Source organism: Oryctolagus cuniculus, chromosome 7 (assembly GCF_964237555.1).
Source record: "Oryctolagus cuniculus chromosome 7, mOryCun1.1, whole genome shotgun sequence".
NCBI lineage: Eukaryota > Metazoa > Chordata > Mammalia > Lagomorpha > Leporidae > Oryctolagus > Oryctolagus cuniculus.
Window position 1 is genome coordinate 84,136,359 of NC_091438.1, and position 21,584 is coordinate 84,157,942.

Genomic DNA, 21,584 nt, shown 5'->3' on the forward strand with positions numbered 1-21,584 from the left:
CCACTTTTGATCCAGTTCCTTGCTACTGGCCTGGGAAAGCAGAAGATGATATTCCAAGTGCTTGGGTCCCTGCTGCCACTGTGGGAGACCCAGATAAAGCTCCTGGCTTCAGTCTGGCTCAGCCCTAGTCACTGTAGACACTAGTAGGAGTGAACCAGTGGATTGAAGATCTGTCTCTCACCCTCTCTTTGTAATTCTTTCTATTTAAAAAAAACAGAACTGATGCCACAATAAAAACTTTTCTTGATTTGTTTTCTATTTATTTATTTGAAGTCAGATTTACAGAGAGAGGGGGGGTGAGATAGAGAATATACCATAGGCTGGTTCACTCCCCAGATGGTCACAATGGCCAGGATTTGGCCAGGAGCCAGGAGCTTCACCCCGATGTCCCATGTAAGTGGCAGGGGCCCAAACAGTTGGGCCATTTTCCACTGCTTTCCCAGGCCATTAGCAGGGAGCTGGAATGGAAGTGAAGCAGACAGAACACAAAGCTGCACCTATAAGGGATGCTGACGTCACAGGTAGCTTTACCTGTTATGCCACAATGCCAGCCCCCTATACTTTAAAGTTCTTAAATTCTTAACTCTAAAGTTTTAAAAGACTCTTAATTTTCAAAGCAGAACTGTTTTCAATTTTTTAACCAATTATAGTTACATTTGAAATTATATTAAATTTGGATTTCAAATGTTTTCCCTGGCAGATAGCCCATATAAAAAACAAAAAGGCAAATTAGGTTTAGAAAACCACTAAAACAGATTTTTTTCCAAAAGGAAATAAGATTTGAATTTCATGATATTAACAAAATTTATCCCAGAAATTATATGGGTATATTTTGGAGACAGAAACTTGGTTCAAAAAGATACATAATGGATTATAAGCAAATCAAAAGGTGTTTTCATAAAGCATCTCTCTTGACCATTCCTACCAAAATATATATTTTCCTAAAATATTTTTGCTCTTTCATCCATGTTTTCTAGTCTAAAAAGTAACAGAGGCCGGCGCCGCAGCTCAATAGGCTAATCCTCTGCCTGCAGCACCGGCACACCAGGTTCTAGTCCCGGTCGGGGCGCCGGATTCTGCCCCGGTTGCCCCTCTTCCAGGCCAGCTCTCTGCTGTGGCCAGGGAGTACAGTGGAGGATGGCCCAAGTGCTTGGGCCCTGCACCCTCATGGGAGACCAGGAGGAAGCACCTGGCTCCTAGCTTCAGATCAGCGTGGTGCGCTGGCTGCAGCACGCCAGCCACAGCGGCCATTGGAGGGTGAACCAACGGTAAAGGAAGACCTTTCCCTCTCTCTCACTGTCCATGCTGCCTGTTAAAAAAAAAAAAAAAAAGTAATAGAGTAAGATCATCAGGTTTATGTCTATTTGAATAAACACAAAAGTTCTCCCTCATTATACTTAAGGCTTCTGGATACTTGCTGATTACAAAACAAAGGCTGGAAACTAGTACGCTGCAGACAAGAATTTTGATTCTGTGTATCTTAAATATTTTTAAAATGGTAAAGGTACTTGCCTACTCTTCCACAGAAACTGTTAAACTTGTTTCAGTGGTGATAATTCATCAAACAGGGCGGTACTTTTCCAACTGCAAAATTTGTGCATTCCCACTGTGCTCTCCAGCTGAAGCAGACAAGAGCTCTAAGAAGTAAAATGTTTGTCACGCCTTATAAAGAAAAAGTCAGCAGGAAAAATGCAAAGAGAGTAAACTTGGCAAAGTGTCATAGGCATCTAAATGTACAATTTCTGATGTCCCCAACAATCTATTACAGCAAACTACCATGCACATTCTACTTTTTAGATCATTTTTGGGAACATGAAGTCTATTATGTGAAAGCTACTCATGTGCAGTCTAACGCCAAGGCCATTTCATCCAAGTGCCTGTGTTCCAAATGGGAAGTGAACAAAATTCAGAAATTTTTCATTTTCAAGCTTTTGAACTTTAGACTAAAAATCAAAAGCTGAGAAATATGTTTTACATACTATTTAGCAAGAAACAGAAAGGAGCATTTATAATTGCTGTCTCAGTTTCTGTAACTATAAAATGAAGAGAGTTATGAGCTTCAGTATTTCGCAGTTCTAAAATTCTGTTTTTCTGTTATTATTTACTGATTTACATTTGTATAATCTAACACAGTCTTAACAAGCAACAACTTTTACATCTGATGTTAAGTCAAAAACATAATGTTATTTCTACTTCTAATGCAACCAAAGGTACAGGCATCAATTACTTGCTATATAAGAACTGTTATTTTTTTTGTGGGGGGGTATTTTCAGTTTTTGCTTTTTAATAAGTCAAAATGCCTTAATAGCTGATTACTACATAACATGTAAATCTTGTTAGCTGTAAAGCATAGAAACACAAATATTAATGCTTACAGTTAACCAATAAGCAAGGTGTACTTGATATAACTATTTTCAACTTAATGATCTGCAGTAATATTTTGATTTTAAAAACGTATTCCAGGGGCCAGCATCATGGCATAGTAGGCTAAGCTTCTACCTGCCATGCTGGCATCCCATATGGTCAGTGGTTTGTGTTCCTGCTGCCCCTCTTCTGATCCAGCTCTCCGCTTATGGCCTGGAAGGCAGTGGAAGATGACTCAAGCACTTGGATGCCTACGCCTGTGTAGGAGACTGGGCGGAAATGCCTGGCTCTTGGCTTCAGATTGGCTCAGCTGTGGCTGTTGCAGCCATTTGAGGAGTGAACCAGTTAATGAAAGACCTTTCTCTTCATCTCTCCTTCTCTCTGGCTATAACTCTGCCTCTCGAATAAATAAGTAAAATCATTAAAAAAAAAAAAAGTATTCCGAAGACATACTTTACAGTCAGAAATTACTACTAGAAGTGTTAGTAATGTGGAAATAAAGAATTTTGTTGAAGACATAAATTCCATCACCATTTCTTATAAAAGATACACTGTGAAAAGACCCTTGTAGGATTAGACTTTAAAAGGCCCAAAACAGTTATGTGATAAATAAAGAGAAGTTGGGAGGGAACACAGGCTAGTTTGAAAAGGATGACATATTTTACTTGGGGCATGATGAATGTCAGAAATGTAAGAGACCAAGTCGGGAGGTTAAAGCTAATAGTGGCTTTAAAAATCTACAACAAAGAGCTGAGTGCTGAAGATGTAAAACTAGATTAAATGAACAAAAAGAAAGGGGGTACAACAAATGACTTGGTAAAACCAATAAGGAAATAAATGTTCATATTTTATAAAAAGTACAGATGACAGCAGTCTCTGTGATATTCCTAGAAAGCTCTTAAAATACCTTCATCTTTGTGCTTTGTGTATTTCCCAAAGCCCAGGGCTCTTTCCCTTTACAGGTTAGGTAGCCCAAATAGAAGCACTAGGAAATAGGCTTTTAGATGCGTAGATCAATGCTTCTCAAACTTTAATGTGTATATTAATCACTTGAGCTTATTAAAATACAGATTGGACGTCCCTAATCTTGGATGCGGACCAAGATTCTGCATTTCTTGTAAACTCCCAGGTGATGGTCAAAGAATGCTAATCCAAAGAATACAGACAAGTTTTTAGATACTCTAAAAGATGAGCCTTTATATTAGATTAAGGCAAAGAGGTGATAAAATATTTAGTGAACTTCATTGCAAAGTTCAACAGAATGTATGTTAAACATGGGAAAAATAAAGGTAAATTTTGCTAGAAGGCCATTAACTTTTTTTTTTTTTAAGATTTATTTTTACAAAGAGGCATAGGAAGGGGAAAGAGAGAGAGAGAGAGACAGAGACAGAGAGAGAGAAAGTGAGTCTTCCATCTGCTGGTTCATTCCCCAAATGGCTGCAACAGCTGAAGCTGAGCCAATCCAAAGCCAGGAGCTGGGAGCTTCCTCTAGGTCTCCCACATGGGTGCTGAGGCCCAAGGACTTGGGCTATTTTCCACTGCTTTCCCAGGCCATAAGCAGAGAGCTGGATTGAAAGTGAATCAGCCGGGACTCAAACTTGCACTCATATAGGATGCTAGCACTGCAGGTGGTGGCTTTACCTGTTATGCCACAGTGCCAGCCCCAGGCCATTAACTTTTTAAGAAGCTATTTTAAAATTGTATGTGTGCATGTATGGAATAAGAAATTCAGGCTCCGGAAATTAATAAAATCTACCTATTAAACAGCAAAAATTAATAATTCTAAAAAAAAGGAATGATTTTTGTGCTTTTATACTAAAAATATTGTGAACCCTAAGAAAAATGGAGACATTATGTCACTTCAGACAACAACAATTTGTTTAGTGTTCTGTTTTATTTATGGCCTGGAAACTTTCTAGTGCAATGGACTTATTGACTTAGACAAGCATATTTGAGAAAGTACTTTAAGAATAATTCTTAGCAACAGCTCTGTAGAAAAATTCACTGACCTGTAAAAAAAAAAAAAAAGAAAGAAAAAGGAAAGAAAAAAAAATGCTCCTGAGTGTTCTACATTCCTATGGATGCTGAATGCATTTAGTCATGCAGAAACTGCTGGCCACTCCTAAGGACATGTTGGTACTTACATCAAATTTCGCACAACATTTAAAAGTTGGCTTGATATGAGAGCAAAGATATATTGGAAACCGTTGGCAAGATAAAACACAAAGATGACTTAAAGAACTACGAATAGGCCAACACAAGGAAATCCTTGACCTCTAGGTACTTCTTACCTCCTGTAGCAATCTAGTAGAGCAAATGAAAGTTAGTATGGATCACACATTGTTTCATTCAGATAATGGACCCAAAGTGAACTATTTTCAAAGTTTAATCTCTAAAACTTGAACTACTTATATTTGGGACACAAGCTAATCATACAAGCAATAAGAGTAACTATTTTTACACAGATGTTAATGCTTAGGGTAAATGGCCTATATAGGTCAATTATAAAATCAACTACAGATTTTTGTTTATATTTCCCAATCAATAAATAAGAAATCTAACAGTTACATAACATAAAGGTTTTAGACTCTTATCTCAAACAGCATTGATAAAATGGTTCTGCTGAGAAAAAAAGAAAAACTTCTACAACAGTCTCCATCGAGTTGAAACTTTCTATTTTTAACACATAGAGCATCTTTTATATGTTTAAGCATTAACTAACTATATTAATTTTCAAGCAGTATAGTTAATGCTGCAGAGAAACAATGATCAGAAATTTGAAATATTCATAATTGAATTCCAGGAAACTATATTATTTAATAAAAGTATACTTTATTTGAAGATATGTGTCCAAAATACTGCAAATCAAAGCATTAAGGATGCATTTTTTTACTTTATTCCTTAAGAAGTAATTCAGCTTCCATTCTGTAATAAAATAGCCTAAAACAGTTTTCTTTGTCCCAACAGCAGGCTTAACCATCAGGACCTCACTATAAAGTCTCACATCTCATTAATAAACAATAAATTGCACTTTACATTTTTCTTCAAAACCACTACTATTGTCAACATTTAAAACAAAACAAAAAAAAAACACCTGAAGTGTGTGTGGGTGGGGGGTGGTTCTTTGTGTTTTAAATTTCAATCCTGTCTGGCCGGCGCCGCGGCTCACTAGGCTAATCCTCCACCTAGCGGCGCCGGCACACCGGGTTCTAGTCCCGGTCGGGGCGCCGGATTCTGTCCCGGTTGCCCCTCTTCCAGGCCAGCCCTCTGCTGTGGCCAGGGAGTGCAGTGGAGGATGGCCCAGGTGCTTGGGCCCTGCACCCCATGGGAGACCAGGAAAAGCACCTGGCTCCTGGCTCCTGCCATCGGATCAGCGCGGTGCGCCGGCCGCAGCGCGCCGACCGCGGCGGCCATTGGAGGGTGAACCAACGGCAAAGGAAGACCTTTCTCTCTGTCTCTCTCTCTCACTGTCCACTCTGCCTGTCCAAAAAAAAAAAAAAAAATTTCAATCCTGTCTTCTCTTTTCACATGCACTTTTGTATTCTATAAGTAGCCAAGTGTCAACTAGAAGCTACCTTCACCACAGGACCTACTTAATAAATGTAAGAAAGCAAAGGAATCCTGTGGCCTATAATGAGGTGTAGAGAAACCTCATCTAATTTCTAAACACAGCACACCCAGATACACCTACTGAAGAGCACTGAAAAACAAATGTTTAAAGCTGCACTATTTGTGAAACATTATTATGTATCTATACAAACACTAGTTTACTAAATTGCATCAAAAGAAAATGCAATAAACTGAATAGATTATATGATTGTGGAACAATTACATTAAATTTTCCCTCCTGGTATAATTTGGCAAATGTGAATATATGTAAATGTGTGATGAATTACCATAAATAATAAGTATAATTCACACAGAAATGGTAATAAGGTGCTTCTTTAACTTATTTCTTAGAATACTACATTTATAAATTGATAAGTATCAATGTAGCATTTTTGAAGTTCTTTTAAGATACAAGGACATGATCTATACATAATGTAGATGAGCTGCACAATAAGCATATATCTTATTGATTAGACTGCACTGCAAGTCCCTAAAAAGAGGGCATCTAATAGCACATTCCAGCAGACATGGAGGAAAAAAAAAGGAATGTTGTATTTTCACAAAGGGAAATTTCTATCTAAGCACTAATAACCATGTGTAGTAGATCTGGAAGCACCACCCTCATCCTCTTGTTGGTTTTTCAAATTTCTAAGAATGGTTGCATGAATTACAAACTGGACCTTTTATCATACAAGATTAAAGTTATTTTGACATGAAAGCAAGTTGATGAGGTTTAGGATATTGTACTCCAAAATATAGCACCTGGCATACTGAATATTTACGCTGAAGGATTTTGACAAATGACATGAATAAGAAAAACTTTCTGACCTTCTCCTGACACAGGTCATGAGATTCTTATGTAAAAGGTACTCCCCTATACCTGCAGGAAAGGAATACCCTTATCTCCCTAGACACAGAGATGCTAGCTTACACAAGTAAGCCCTGGTAAATCTGCCTGGTTCATTACATTCCTAATTTTTCTTTGTCCTATCATATATGTCCATAGCCATCTGCTTCACCAAAGCTAGTACAAAAACACTTGGGTTCAGCCATCCTTATGAAAGTTGCATCCCATGTCAGACGAAATTTCTATTAAATCGGTACACTTTTCTCTTGTTAATCTTTTAAGGGGTCCCAGTCAATAAGCTTAAGATGGGGAAAAGGAAATGATATCTCTTCCTCCTCTACACAGCATACATAAGAAAACAAAGTTAAATTATTACAAAACTCCAAGTAATGTGAATTTTCAAAGTATGAGTTACTTGAGAAAGAAAAGTTTTCCAGGTAATTAAAACCTAATGTCTTTAAAGCTCAAAGTATATTTAATGATCCTCATCACTAAAGTGTCATTTTTTTTCTTAGAAAGAGTACTTTGGACACAATTTATCTTGTACTGATACGTTAATGGATCAAAGGGCCAAACTATGCTAGGTATTTTCACATGTTTTCTGTTAATACACACAATTCTGAGACCTATCTCCATTATGCAGATGAGAAAAACATAACCTTGGAATGGTTCGACTGGACCTGGCATACTTGAGATTTAAAATTAGTTATGCTGAACTATCAATATAAACTCTTTATATAATGTAATAAATTCTTCATCCCAATTTAAAGAAAAACACTATTAACATGGATTTTAACTGACATGTATATACACAGAGCTTCAACCAGTGAAGACGAGTCTTTATACCTAAGGGTCAAAATGTTGAAAGGAGACTTGAGTAGTTATCTTAAACTTCAATGTTTCCTAATATTTCTTGGTGTAAATAGGAGGCTAAATATCTTTGTGATATACAAAAATAAAACTGCTTGTGTCTTTAAGACAATAGATTTGATGTAGGCAGAGGAGGAGGAAGGGAGCAGCTGGTGAAGAGGAAATGAGGATTACCAGCACCTGTGCTACACCTCCCCACCCCCACCCCACCCAGTGCCACCCACCCACTCTCCCCTTCTCTGCAGACCCCAGTGGTAGCTTTGGGATCCACAAGGAGGAAGGCCTATACTTCCGGGAATGGAGAAGTCCCTACCTGTACTTGTGGGGAAGAAAAGTCCTTGTCAAGGTCCCTGCAGGTGCCTAAAGGTCAACCAATGAGGATCAGACCCGTCTCAACCTTTAATCCCCATGCCCTAATAAAAGCCTGTGAATGAACTGATTCATCTGCCTGTATGCGCCAGTCACCTTGCACCCAGCTGCTGGGGTTTCACCGCCTAAGAACCAACACTGACTGGAAATATCCAATATGGCTGTGGGCTGGGTTTCTGTGATAACCTTTCGGTCATTATAATGTCCTTATAATAAATTTATGATGGCAGAAACATCCATTCCCATCATAAACCTGACACTAAGACACTTCTGAGGTTTCCAAAAGAGGGCAAGGAAATGGATAGTACTCAGGCCCCACCCCAAGCCCCACCTTCTTTGAATATTCAATTAAGCCTCATACCAGATACCACCCACTGTGCTTCCACATAGTACAAAAGGTTGACCCCAAACCTTGTAGATGGCAGCACTCTCTTCCTTGAGGTTGCCCTCACTCCTTCCTGTGTGTCCTTTCGCTTTGCCTGTAGATAAAGATTGGTGTCCTGCTCACCTTCACAATGTCTATTCCTTGAATGGTTTCTCACATGGACACAAGAAGCAGCCAGGGGTCACCCCCACAACAGACTCATGCCCATCTGAATCCACCACAAGATAACTGTGATCAGTCAGTCAATTAATTGGATTCAAGAACAATAAAAATACAGTGTAATTCACATCAAGGAGGATTGTTATGAAGAGAAATCAGGAAAAATAAATATGACAAAAGAAATGGAACAAAATCAAAGGAGTGGCAAAATGAACTGAATATTTTTAAAAAGTTTGTTTGTTTTTTTAAAGTTTGTTGTGTGTTGAAAAACACAGTTGGAGAAGATTCTTGGATGAGGAAATAAAAATTCCAAGGGGTGAAGCAAAAAAGATATAGTATCTATGGTAGAGAAGGCACTATTAAAGGAAAGAGCCAAGTTTAAATGTTCACTGAGATCTATTAGCATTTATGTCCTGGCCTTTTAAGATGCTACTTTGTAGATGACCTGAAATTTCCTCTTCCTACAGAAATAAGATAAGGCAGGAAAAAGTCCTAAATAATAGTCACAATGATGTTGCCTATCTGCCCCACCACCAATCCCTACTACTTTCCCTTGAAATCTCAGTCATGAGATTTGGAAAAAGTTTTTAAAAAAAATCTTACTTCCCATTTCTTGATGTTTTCTTAGAAGGAAGACCTGCAATTTTCCCTTAGATCTTTTCCACTGCATTCAGCAGAGCTGAGGTGACAGAGACTAGCAACCCTTATTTGGATCACCACAGCAAGTGAGTATCTCACCCTAGAAATCTTAATTATAATAGAAAAAAATATGGTGATCCAATGGTCACAGACTGAAACAGACTAAAAAGGAAGTGGCAGTCACCAGCAGGGGGAAGGAACGATGCTGTAAATCAGAAGGAAATGGCTGTATAAGAAGTGACTGCCTGCCTTCTCTCAAACACCAGCAAATGAATTACTACACCAGCTACACAGTATGTGCATTCTTGAGCACAATCTTAAGATTCAGGGAAGGGGTCAGCACCGTGGCCTAGTGGGTAAAGCTGCTGTCTGTGGTGCCGGCATCCCACATGGCTGCTGGTTCAAGTCCAAGCTGCTCCTCTTCAAATCTTACTCTCTGCTGTGGCCTGGGAAAGCAGCAGAGGAAGGCCCAAGTGCTTGAGCGCCTGTGGGAGACCCGGAAGAAGCTCCTGGCTCCTGGCTTCTGATTGGCCCGGATCTGGCTGTTGTGGGCATTTGGGAAGTGAATCAGCAGATGGAAGACCTTTCTCTCTTTCCTTTTCTGTCTGTAAATCTACCTCTCAAATAAGTAAATAAATCTTAAAAAAAAAAAAAAAAAAAAAAAAAAGCCGGGGGGGTGGGGGTGGGGGGTGGAGCTCAGTGGAAAAGTATCAAGTCCAAGAGTAGCATGAGATATTTCAGGGGTAAAGCATGACATAAAAGCTCACAAAGGCGAAGAAAGAAGAATATATATTCTGAGAAGTTTAGTTTAAATAACATCTTTTCTGTGAAATGTCCCAAAGTTCTGTTTGAATATGTCTATCTAAGAAAAGAAAGAGAACAAAGTTATTTGATGGACTTTAGTTAACTTTGAAAATTTACCAGATGAATGCCTGAGACCCACCATGACCCCACACAGAAGCCTTGATGGTTATTCAGTGCCGTCAAATCATGGCCCAAGGTTTCTTAAATCATGGCCCAGGTCCTTGGGCCCTGCACCCACATGGGAGACCAGGAGAAAGCACCTGGCTCCTGGCTTCAGATCAGCACAGCACGCCGACCGCAACGCACCAGCCATAGCGGCCACTTGGGGGGTGAACCAATGGAAAAAGGAATACCTTTCTCTCTCTCTCTCTCTCTCTCTCTCTCTAACTCTGTCAAAAAAAAAAAAAAAGAATAAGGAACTAAAGAGGGAGAAAGATTTTTCTCAATCTATTCGATTACCCATAACAGAGGAAAACATCACTAAAAAAATCTAAATACACACATAAGCAAAACCTTCTATTTCTGACCAGTACTTTCTATTTTACCTTCATAAACCCTTCATCAGAGTTGTCATGAAGTTGTAAAACTGAGTGAATTAAGTTTCACTACCATTTACTGCTAATCTCTGAAATGTTATGCATAAAAACAAAAGCAAGTAACAGAAATAAGAAACAGTTTTTTGGGGGGTGGATAATTGGTCTTTAAATAAGCAACAGTTCACTTTATACACTTATTTTGTAACTTTTATTTAATAAAGATAAATTTCCAAATTACAACTTTTGGCTTATAGTGGCTTTTCCCCCCATAACCTCCCTCCCACCTGCAACCATCCCATCTCCCACTCCCTCTCCCATCCCATTCTCCATGAAGGTTCATTTTCAATTCTCTTTATATACAGAAGATCAAATTAGTATATATTAAGTAAAGATTTCAACAGTTTGCACCCACACAGAAACACAAAGTATAAAGTACTGTTTGAGTTCTAGTTATACCATTAATTCACATAGTACAACACATTAAGGACAGAGATCCTACATGGGGAGAAAGTGCACAGTGACTCCTGTTGTTGATTTAACAATTGACACTTTTATTTATGACATCAGTAATCACCCGAGGCTCTTGTCATGAGTTGCCAAGAGGCTATGGAAGCCTCTTGAGTTTGCCAACTCTGATCTTATTTAGACAAGGTCATAGTCAAAGTGGAAGCTCTCTCCTCCCTTCAGAGAAAGTTACCTCCTTCTTTGATGGCCTGTTCTTTCCGCTGGTATCTCACTCACAGAGATCTTTACTTAGGTTTTTTTTTTTTTTGCCACAGTGTCTTGGCTTTCCATGTCTGAAATACTCTCCTGGGCTTTTTAGCTGGATCTGAATGCCTTAAGGGCTGATTCTGAGGCCAGAGTGCTGTTTAGGACATATTCCATTCTGAGTCTGCTGTATACACTTATTATTAAATAAGGATGAGTATTGTTTATTTTTACTAAAGGGGCCAGTATTTGGAGTGCTGATTCAAGTCCCAGCTGTTCCACTTTCAATCAAGCTCCCTGCTAATGCACCTGGGAAGGCAATGGAAGATGGCCCAGGTGCCTGCACCCTGCAACCTACGTGGGAGACCAGGATAGAGGTCCTGGTTCTTGGCTTCAGCTGAGCCCAGACCTGGTTATTGTGATCACTGGGAAGTGAACCCCAACAGACAGAAGATCTCTGTCACTCTTTCAAATAAATAAAACTAAAAAAAAAAATTTTACTCCAGGTAAACAATTTTTTAAAAAATCTGTATCTTATAATGGTTCTTTAGCAAACTCAAAAATAAAGACACTTTTTGAAATGTATGTTAAATTGCTCTATCATATTTCTGGACAGATCATGTCAATAAAAGAGACTTATGTTCTACTACAAACGAACACAAGAATCTATACAATACTATATTGAACAACTGTGTGCAAAAAATTGGAAAGTAACCTAAATGTATTAAATGGAAAGATTTAGATATGCATAGCATAGGTATGCAGTAAATATAGCTGAAATAAATTGTAAGTAGTTCCTCTAGCACAAAGAACATTTCGGTATGCTATTTATATTTCACAACAATAATCACTTAATCCATAGGTCAAAAGTTATTAAAGCCACATTCAGTGGAGGTCTTATTTAGAATCAAAGGCTCAAGAGATTAAAAAAGGACACAATGAGTCACTTAGTCTTTCCAATTCTTTTTTTTTTTTTTTAACATTTATTTGTTTGAAAAGCACAGCTATAGAGAGAGAGGTAGAGATGGAAACAGGGAGAGATGGATATAGGGAGAGATGGAGAGAGGAGAGGAGGAAGGGAAAGGAGAAGGTGAGAGGGAGATACCTTCCATCTACTAATTTACTCCCCAAATGGCCAACCAGCTTGGGCTGGGCCAGGCCAAAGCCAGGAGCCAGGAACTCCATCCTGGTTTCCTATATGGGTGGCAGGGGCCCAAGTGCTTGGCCTATCTTCTGCTGCCTTCCCAGGCAAATTAGCAGGAAGCTGGATCAGAAGAGTAGTAGCTGGGACCAAAACCAGCACTCCAATATGGGGATGCCATTAGTGGCTTAACCTGATATACCATAACACTAGCCCCATCTTTCCAATTTTTCAAAACCAAAACACTTTCAAAAATGTGTACGCATTCATTCAGTAATTTTTACTGTGTATACATGCTGTGACACTGTTCTAGACATCAGAGAAGCAGGGAAGATTTCACTGCAATAGTGTTATGTAAGCGAAGAGCTAAAGTGAGGAGGCAAATCATCCAGGTCATCTGAAAAAGGGCTCCAGGTACATAACTGAGCAAGTCAAATGTTTTGTAGCAGGAGCATGCCTAACTTGGTCTAGCATTTGCAAGAAGACAATCAATGTTCCTACACCAAAGTGAATGGCAGAGCTAGACAGATCCACGGCAGTGTGGACCACCATAAAAGTTAGATTTCTGCAGAGGCAAAATGATATGGGAGCTGTGACTTTCAGACCAAAGCTCCTTACGATGTCTGATTCTACAATGTGTGTGTGTGTGTTTGTTTTTTTTTTAAGATTTATTTTATTTATTTGAAAGACAGAATTACAGGGAGAGGTAGAGACAGAGAGAGAGGTCTTCCATCTGCTGGTTCACACCCCAGATGACCACAACGGCTGGAGCTGCGCCAATCTGAAGTCAGGAGCCAAGAGTTTCTTCCAGGTCTCCCATGTGGGTGCAGGGGCCTAAGGACTTGGACCATATTCTACTGCTTTCCCAGGCCATAGCAGAGAGCTGGATCAGAAGAAGAGCAGCCGGGACATGAACCGGTGCCCATATGGGATGCCAGTACTTCAGGCCAGGGCTTTAACCACTGCGCCACAGCACCAGCCCCTACAATGGGGTTTTGAAAGCCCTTCCTGGAAGCTTGGTCTACTCATTTAGCCCTCCCAACAGTTCCTTATGGCCATAAAACCTTTTAAAAATCCTCTGCTGAAACTAGTTACAGTGGATTTTTTTTTTTTTTTTTTTTTTGTCTATAACTAATAACCCTGGCCAACAGAATCCTGACAATGGAGGAAAATCTATGGGATTGAGTTAGGAAGTCAGGGGAAAAAAGCAGTTCGAGGCACAACATGTGGTATCTATCCAGACTTAGACTGAGAAAAACAAAGAAAAGGTCATGAGAGTGAAGTAGCATATTATTTTTTCTATGACTGTCATAACAAATTACTATAAACTTAGTGGCTTAAAGCAACACAGACTTCTGGAGATGAGAAATCAAAATGAGTCTCACTGTGCTAAAATCAAGGTGTCTGCAAGGATGTGCTTCCTTCGAGTCCGTATGGGAAGATCCATCTTCATGTTTTTTTCAGCACTTAGAAGTTGCCCATACACCTTAGCTCATTCCCCTCTTCATCTTCAAAGCCAGTAATGGCCAGCAAAGTTTTTCTCACATAGCATTTCTGTCTCCTTCGTCCATAACTTAAGGACCCTCGTAATTACACTGGGTCATGCAGATAATCCAAAATAATCTTCCTATTTTAAAGGAAGCTGATTAACAACCTTAATCTCATTTGTTATCTTAATTCCCTTGTACTATGTAAAGCAACATATCCACAGATTACAAGGATTAGGATACAGACATCATTGGCAGGCTATCATTCTGCCTGCCACAAGTGAATCAGAAGTCAGGTTGGGTAACAGGGTACTTAGGATGGCAATAAGATACCAATCTTATGGAACTAATGCAGCTCTGAAATGAGCAAAGTATAACTAAGGTGACTGTAACAAACATGAATCAAGGAAGGCCTTTTGTTTAGTGAATTTACAAAAATATTGCTATAATTTTTTCAAAAAACCCACTTACTGATAAAAACCTTAAGTCACATACTTTATGAACTTACTATTAATAACATAAATGTAAAAGGAAAGTAAAACAATATTTAACAAATACACCAAGGAAATAGCCCAGGATTTTAAGAAATGAGGGCTGTTCCAGAAAATAGGGGAGATGGCTTTTTTTTTTTTTGAAGAAATGAAGCCATGTTCACTAATGCATTACTAACAGGTAATGACCACCTTAACACACCAGATAAAGTTTATAAACTCAAAGAGAGGTTATATATGGATATTCCAAAATGTTCATGGAAAATGGAATGAAAAAATAAGTTTATTTCAGTGCAAAAACTTCTAAAACGCATACATACTGGTAAAATAGTGATCTGTATCACTTCTTTAAAAAAAAGGTATCAATTACCACTTTCTAGTTGAATAAAAATGGTTTCCTTTTCATTTGTATTCCTTTTTAGATCAAAATTGTACCCAGCATAATTAAGATAGGGGAGCAAGCATGCTGCAAAATATCTTTAAAGTCTCAGAAAAGCTTTAGGCCTTCAAAATATGCTCTTACAGATAAAATCTCCCTAAACGAATGAGACTGAGTGCTATTTATGCTCTTGAAAGCTAGTCTGGGAAGCAAACAATGAAGGTTGTTGACAATTTTTTAAAGAAAATTTAACCTCAAATACATTTAACAAATCAACTGTAAATCCACACAAAGATTAAAATTTGGATTCTTTTGTTAAAAATGTAAATATTCTTGGAGTCAGCATAGTGGCAGAGGGATAAGCTGCTGCTTGGGACGACGGCATCCCATAAGGGAGCACTGGTTCAACTTGCCTGTTTTTGCCAAGTTCCTTTTACTTTTAAAAATCTTTCCTCAGTTACAATCCTGTGTTGGGCTAACATTACTATTTAATACTTTTTCTGCTGTTTGGTTTTTATTTTGTTGGTAACTGCTCCACTCCTGAGGCCAGCATTGAGGCTCAGTGCATTAAGCTGCTGCTTGTGACACCAACAACCCATATCACAGTGCTGGTTTCACTCTCTGATACTGTGCTTCCTATCTAGCTTCCCGCTAATGCACCCAAGAAAGCAGCAGATGGCCCAGCTGGGGCACCTGGATGGAGTTTCTGGCTTCTGCCTTCAGCCTAGACCAGCCCAGGGTGTGTGTCCTTTGAGGAGTGAACCAGCTGAGGGAATTTTATGTATCTTTTAATTTCCTGTAAATAGTAAAAAGATACCTTTTCCATAAATTTTTTAAAAAGATTTATTTTATTTGAAAGGCAATTAGAGAGAGAAGGAGAGAGCATCTTTCATCCACTGATTCATTCCCCAAATGATCACAAGGGCCAGGGCTAGGCCAGGATGAAGTCAGGAGCCAGGAGCTCCTTCCAGGTCTCCCACGTGTGTGCAAGAGCTCAAGTACTTAGGCCATCTTTTGCTGCTTTCCTGGGTGCATTAGCAGGAAGCTGGATCAGAATTGGAGCAGCCAGGACACAAACTGGCACTCATATGGAATGCTGGCATTGCAGGTAGAGGCTTACTCCACTGTGACACAATGCCAGCTCCCATAAATTATTATACTCAAATGAAACTACTGTCTGTAAGAAATGGCATAATATATTTCCTTTAAACATTTAACTCATATGAAATCGTATGAATCCCAAGAAAATAGATTAAACTGGGTATATCTTAACAACTCATTTTTTTCCTTTTTACATTCAAACCCTAGTAAGCCACTTTACCTCCACTTTCTTCAATAGCAAGGAAGGGAAGCTCTTGAGAAAAGCTTTCTCCTAGAGATTGTTGAGGTGACAAAATGAATTCAAAGGTAAATATCTTGTAAAGTAGGCCAATACATAGCTAGTAACTGAATCAGACATAAGAATTCTGTTCAAACATCTATTTCTAGGTCTTACTGGAAATTATTTTAAATTTATTTCTTAGTAACTCTTTTTAACCTCAAACACATACATTATCTGTAGTTCTAAAAAAAGTAAATAAAAATTGCTGGATCTGAGTTTTCCTTTCTATAATATTTAATTTTACAGGATTAGGATACTGGATACACGCCAAATGCCTTCTCTAATAAATGGTTATTACTCATTGAAAGTTTTTTGTTTTTCCCATCTATCCACTTGAGAGGCAGAGAGGCAGAAAGAGACAGAGAGCTCCCATCCATTCGTTCATTCCCCAACTGCCCACAATAGCTGGAGCTGAGATTGTTATCCAGGCCTCCCACACGGGCATCAGGAACTCGATCAGTTAAGTCATACCACTGCGTGCAGTGTCTGCCTTGGAGGAAAGATGACATAAGGATCTGCAGCTGGGACTCAAACCCAGGCACTCTGATAAAGAATGAGGGTCTCTTAATCACTAAAATCTGTACCTTTAAAAGAGGGATTTTTCTGAACTCATCAGGAGGAATGGAAGGGAGATCACAGATGATGGTTCTCTAGCAGTGGTGATCTTCAGCAGTCAGAATGCCAGATGGCAGACTGCAAGAGGAACAAGCTGAAGGTCAGGGCTGAACTGGTTGGATCACTTCCTTTCTTCCCTGGAAGGCACGTGAGGCTGCCACCCTGCCATGCCCTCAATCCCAGCTGTAAACATCTGGCTCCCTCTCCAGAGCTAGGCACTTTACTATATAAGAGCACTTCAAAAATTGGTATAAAAATTTTACCGGCGCTGTGGCTCAATAAGCTAATCCTCCACCTTGCGGTGCCGGCACACCGGGTTCTAGTCCCGGTCGGGAAGCCGGATTCTGTCCCAGTTGCCCCTCTTCCAGGCCAGCTCTCTGCTGTGGCCAGGGAGTACAGTGGAGGATGGCCCAAGTGCTTGGGCCCTGCACCCCATGGGAGACCAGGAGAAGCACCTGGCTCCTGCCTTCGGATCAGCGCAGTGCGCCGGCCGCAGCGCGCTGGACACGGCGGCCATTGGAGGGTGAACCAACGGCAAAAGGAAGACCTTTCTCTCTGTCTCTCTCTCTCACTGTCCACTCTGCCTGTCAAAAAAAAATTTTTTTTTTTTCAAAATCCATGGAGAGTTTTTTTTCCTAACAGATACTTTCCATAAACTTTTTGAAGACCCCTCAGACTGTTACACCGACAGGCACTCTTCAAGTCAGAATGTGACATCAACTCAGAATGGCATTATTCAAAATTCAGTAATATTTTAGGTTCTTGAGGCAGACGCTGTGGCACAATGGTTTAAGTCACTGCCTGCAATGCCAGCATCCCATATGGACACCAGTTCAAGTCCCGGCTATTCCACTTCTGATCTAGCTCTCTGATTATGAGCTTGGGAGAGCAGCAAATGATGGCCCAAATCCTTGTGCCCCTACACCCACAGGGGAGATCCAGAGGTAGCTCCTGGCTTCTGACTTCGGTCTGGCCCAGCCCTGGTCATTGCAGCCAACTGGGGAGCAAAACAGCAGATACAAGATCTCTCTCTCTCTCTAATTTTGCCTTTCAAATAAAAAAGTCAATCTTTCAAAAATATATTTTATGTTCTCATATGTATTACTACATTTATATTTCTTACATTATTGCATTTATTTTAGTCAGAAGGAATTACTATGAATTTTCCTTTACATTCTTTTTTTTTTAACTTTTATTTAATGAATATAAATTTCCAAAGTACAGCTTATGGATTACAATGGCTTCCCCCCCATAACATCCATCCCACCCACAACCCTCCCCTTTCCCACTCCCTCTTCCCTTCCATTCACATCAAGATTCATTTTCATTTCTCTTTATATACAGAAGATCAGTTTAGCATACATTAAGTAAAGATTTCAACAGTTTGCTCCCACATAGAAACACAAAGTGAAAAATACTGTTTGAGTACTAGTTATAGCATTAACTCACAATGTACAGCACATTAAGGACAAAGATCCTACATGAGGAGTAAGTGCACAGTGACTCCTGTTGTTGACTTAACAAATTGACACTCTTGTTTATGGCATCAGTAATCACCCTAGGCTCTTGTCATGAGCTGCCAAGGCTATGGAAGCCCCCTGAGTTCACTGACTCTGATCATATTTAGACAAGGCCATGGTCAAAGTGGAAGTTCTCTCCTCCCTTCAGAGAAAAGTACCTCCTTCTTTGATGACCCGTTCTTTCCACTGGGATCTCACTCGTGGAGATCTTTCATTTAGGGTTTCGCCCCCCCCCCCCCAGAGTGTCTTGGCTTTCCATGCCTGAAATACTCTCATGGGCTTTTCAGCCGGATCCGCATGCCTTAAGGGCTGTTTCTGAGGCCAGAGTGCTGTTTAGGACATCTGCCATTCTATGGGTCTGCTGTGTATCTCATTTCCTATGTTGGATCGTTCTCTCCCTTTTTTATTCTATCAGCTAGTATTTGCAGACACTAGTCTTGTTTATGTGATCCCTTTGGTTCTTAGTCCTATCATTATGATCAATTGTGAACAGAAATTGATCACTGGGACTAGTGAGATGGCACTGGTACATGCCACCTTGATGGGATTGAATTGGAATCCCCTGGTATGTTTCTAACTCTACCGTTTGAAGTAAGTCAGCTTGAGCATGTCCCGAATTGCACATCTCTTCCCTCTCTTATTCCCACTATTATATTTAACAGCAATCACTTTTCAGTTAAGTTTCAGCACTTAAGAAGAATTGTGTATTGATTACAGTATTCAACCCAAAGTATTAAGTAGAACAAACAAAAAAAATACTAAGAGGGATAACATATCAAGTTGCTCATCAAATTGATACTATGAATTTTCCACTGTTTCTTTTGTATAAAAATGTCAACTTGGGGCAGGTACCGTAGCAGGTAAAGCCGTCACCTGCAGTGCCGGCATCCCATGTGGGCACTGGTTCAAGTACCAGCTGCTCCATTTCCAATCCAGCTCTCTGCTATGGCCTGGGAAAGCAGTAGGAGATGGCCCAAGTCCTCAGGCCCATGCACCCGCATGGGAGACCCAGAGGAAGCTCCTGGCTCCTGGCTTCAGATCGGCACAGCTCTGGCCATTGTGGCCATCTGGGGAGTGAACCAGCGGATGGAAGACCTCTTTCGGCCTCTCCTTCTCTCTCTATGTAACTCTGACTTTCAAATAAATAAATAAATCTTTAAAAAAAAAAGTCAGCTTTCCATTAGTAAAAATTAGTAGGCTGTTTTTGAACTGATATTTTACATTCTGGCTAATATATCCTAACAATACTAGAAACTCACCAAAAATAAAAGCTACTTTCCTGGATTTAAATTAACGTTCTTCTAGCCAGAATAAATTCTGGGCTTACTAGGTGTAAATTCAAGGTCAACAAAAAGTTTAGCAACACCTGCATTTTTGGTCACCATTGGCAAAATAAGAGAAAGTAGAATTAAACATCATTTCCAATTACCTTTAATGCTTATATTTTTTAATTTCTAAAGTATAATAAATGCAAATCATAAAATTTCAGGAAACCGACAAAAAGAAAAAATCAAATGAACTGGCTCTTCTTCCAAGAACTGCAGTTATAATTTTTTGACATTACTTTCTTTTCACAAGCATTTTTAAAAATGCAGTTATAGCTGGTATATATAAATATATAGTTGATGACATTATTATAGTCACTGAATATCATCTTGGAAGTCTTGATATAAGATAATTTCCAGGGCTGGTGTTGCATAATGGGTTAATAAGCTTGTGATCACTTGCATCTTATCCCATTTGGGTGCTGGTTTGAGTCCTAGCTGCTCTATTTCAGATCCAGTTCCCTACTAATGCACCTGGAAAAGTAGCAGATGGCCCAGGTGCTTAGACCCCTGCACCCATGTTAAGAGACCTGTAGGAAGCTCCTGGCTCTTGGACTCGGCCTGGCCCAGCCCTGGCCTTACAGCCATTTGGGAAGTGAAGCGTCAGCTGGAAGAGCTGTGTGTGTGTGTGTGTGTGTGTAACTCTGCCTTTCAAATAAATAAAATAAATTTTTTAAAAAAGATAATTCCATTAGTTGTATTTTATTTCTCTATTTGTTAATTTATTAGCTCTCTTTCAACTACACTGCAAATTCCCTTAGGGTAGGGTCATGATTTTCTTATTTATTACCATATATTCAATGCCCAACAAAGTGCCTGACATGGAATATATATATGAGTTTAATTGTTTCTGAATGAATGTGTCAATGAACTTAGCTGTTCTCCTATAGTTAGAGACAATTCTCCCCTAAATCAACAATATTTTAGAGTTTTTACACGCCACAGTTTATTTATAACACTCCATCTGCCTTTTATACTAGGCAAAATCTTCCAAGGTAAAAATAATCAATTAAGTGGAAATAGTAATTTTAAGCAGAAGTAAAAACAAACAAAAAACATTTCACACTCATTAGGATAGCTAGCTTAAAAAAATTTAACACAGAGCCCGTGTTGTGGTGTAGTGGGTTAAGCCACTGCCTGCTCCACTCCTGATCCAGCACTCTGCTAATGTGCTCAGAAAAGAAGCAGGGGATGTCCTAAGTGCTTGGGCCTTTTCTCCCACATGGGAGACTCAGAGGAAGCTCCTAGCTCCTGGCTTCTGCCTTCCCCAACCTTGGCCATTGTGCCATTTGTAGAGTGAACTAGCAGATGGAAGACTTTCTCTTTCTCCCTCCCTAACTGCCTTTCAAATAAAATCTTTTTTTAATTAATTAATTTTTTTTTTCAACAGGCAGAGTTAGACAGTGAGAGAGAGACAGATACGGAGAGAAAGGTCTTCCTTCCGTTGGTTCACTCCCCAAAATGGCCACCACAGCGGGCGCTGTGCTGATCTGAAGCCAGGAACCAAGTGCTTCATCCTGGTCTCCCATGCAGGTGCAGGACCCAAGCACTTGGGCCATCCTCCACTGCCCTCCCGGGCCACAGCAGAGAGCTGGACTGGAAGAGGAGCAACCGGGACAGAATCCGGCGCTCCAACTGGGACTAGAACCTGGTGTGCCAGCGCCGCAGGCGGAGGATTAGCCTATTGAGCTGCAGCACAGCCTCAAATCTTAAAAAAAAAAAAGGAAGAAAGAAAGAAAATAACAAGTGTTGACAAGGATATGGATTAACTGGAACTCTTGTACACTGCTAGTGAGAATATAAAATGGTGCAGCTGCTGTGAAAATGATTTAGTGATTCTTCAGAAAGATCAACACAGAGTCACAAGATACAACCATTTCTCTTCTATATGTACTTGAAAGAAGCTGTAAGGGAATTGAGATCCTCTCTACAGAACCCCTCAGTTCTTAAGTGAA

The 21,584-nt window shown here is 39.7% G+C and overlaps 1 protein-coding gene across 4 annotated transcripts in view; it reads right to left on the reverse strand.

Moving 5' to 3' along the window:
* The window catches only part of HS2ST1 (heparan sulfate 2-O-sulfotransferase 1), a 204,045-nt gene that overhangs the window by 114,173 nt on the left and 68,288 nt on the right, over positions 1-21,584 (reverse strand). For 2 of the 4 annotated variants that reach the window (XM_070078128.1, XM_017346129.3), the window contains exon 2: positions 16,754-16,862. The exons of the other annotated variants lie outside the window; for them this stretch is intronic. The gene's annotated coding sequence lies outside the window, so the exon portion shown is untranslated. The remainder of the gene's footprint in view (positions 1-16,753; positions 16,863-21,584) is intronic. 4 annotated transcript variants of the gene reach the window in all.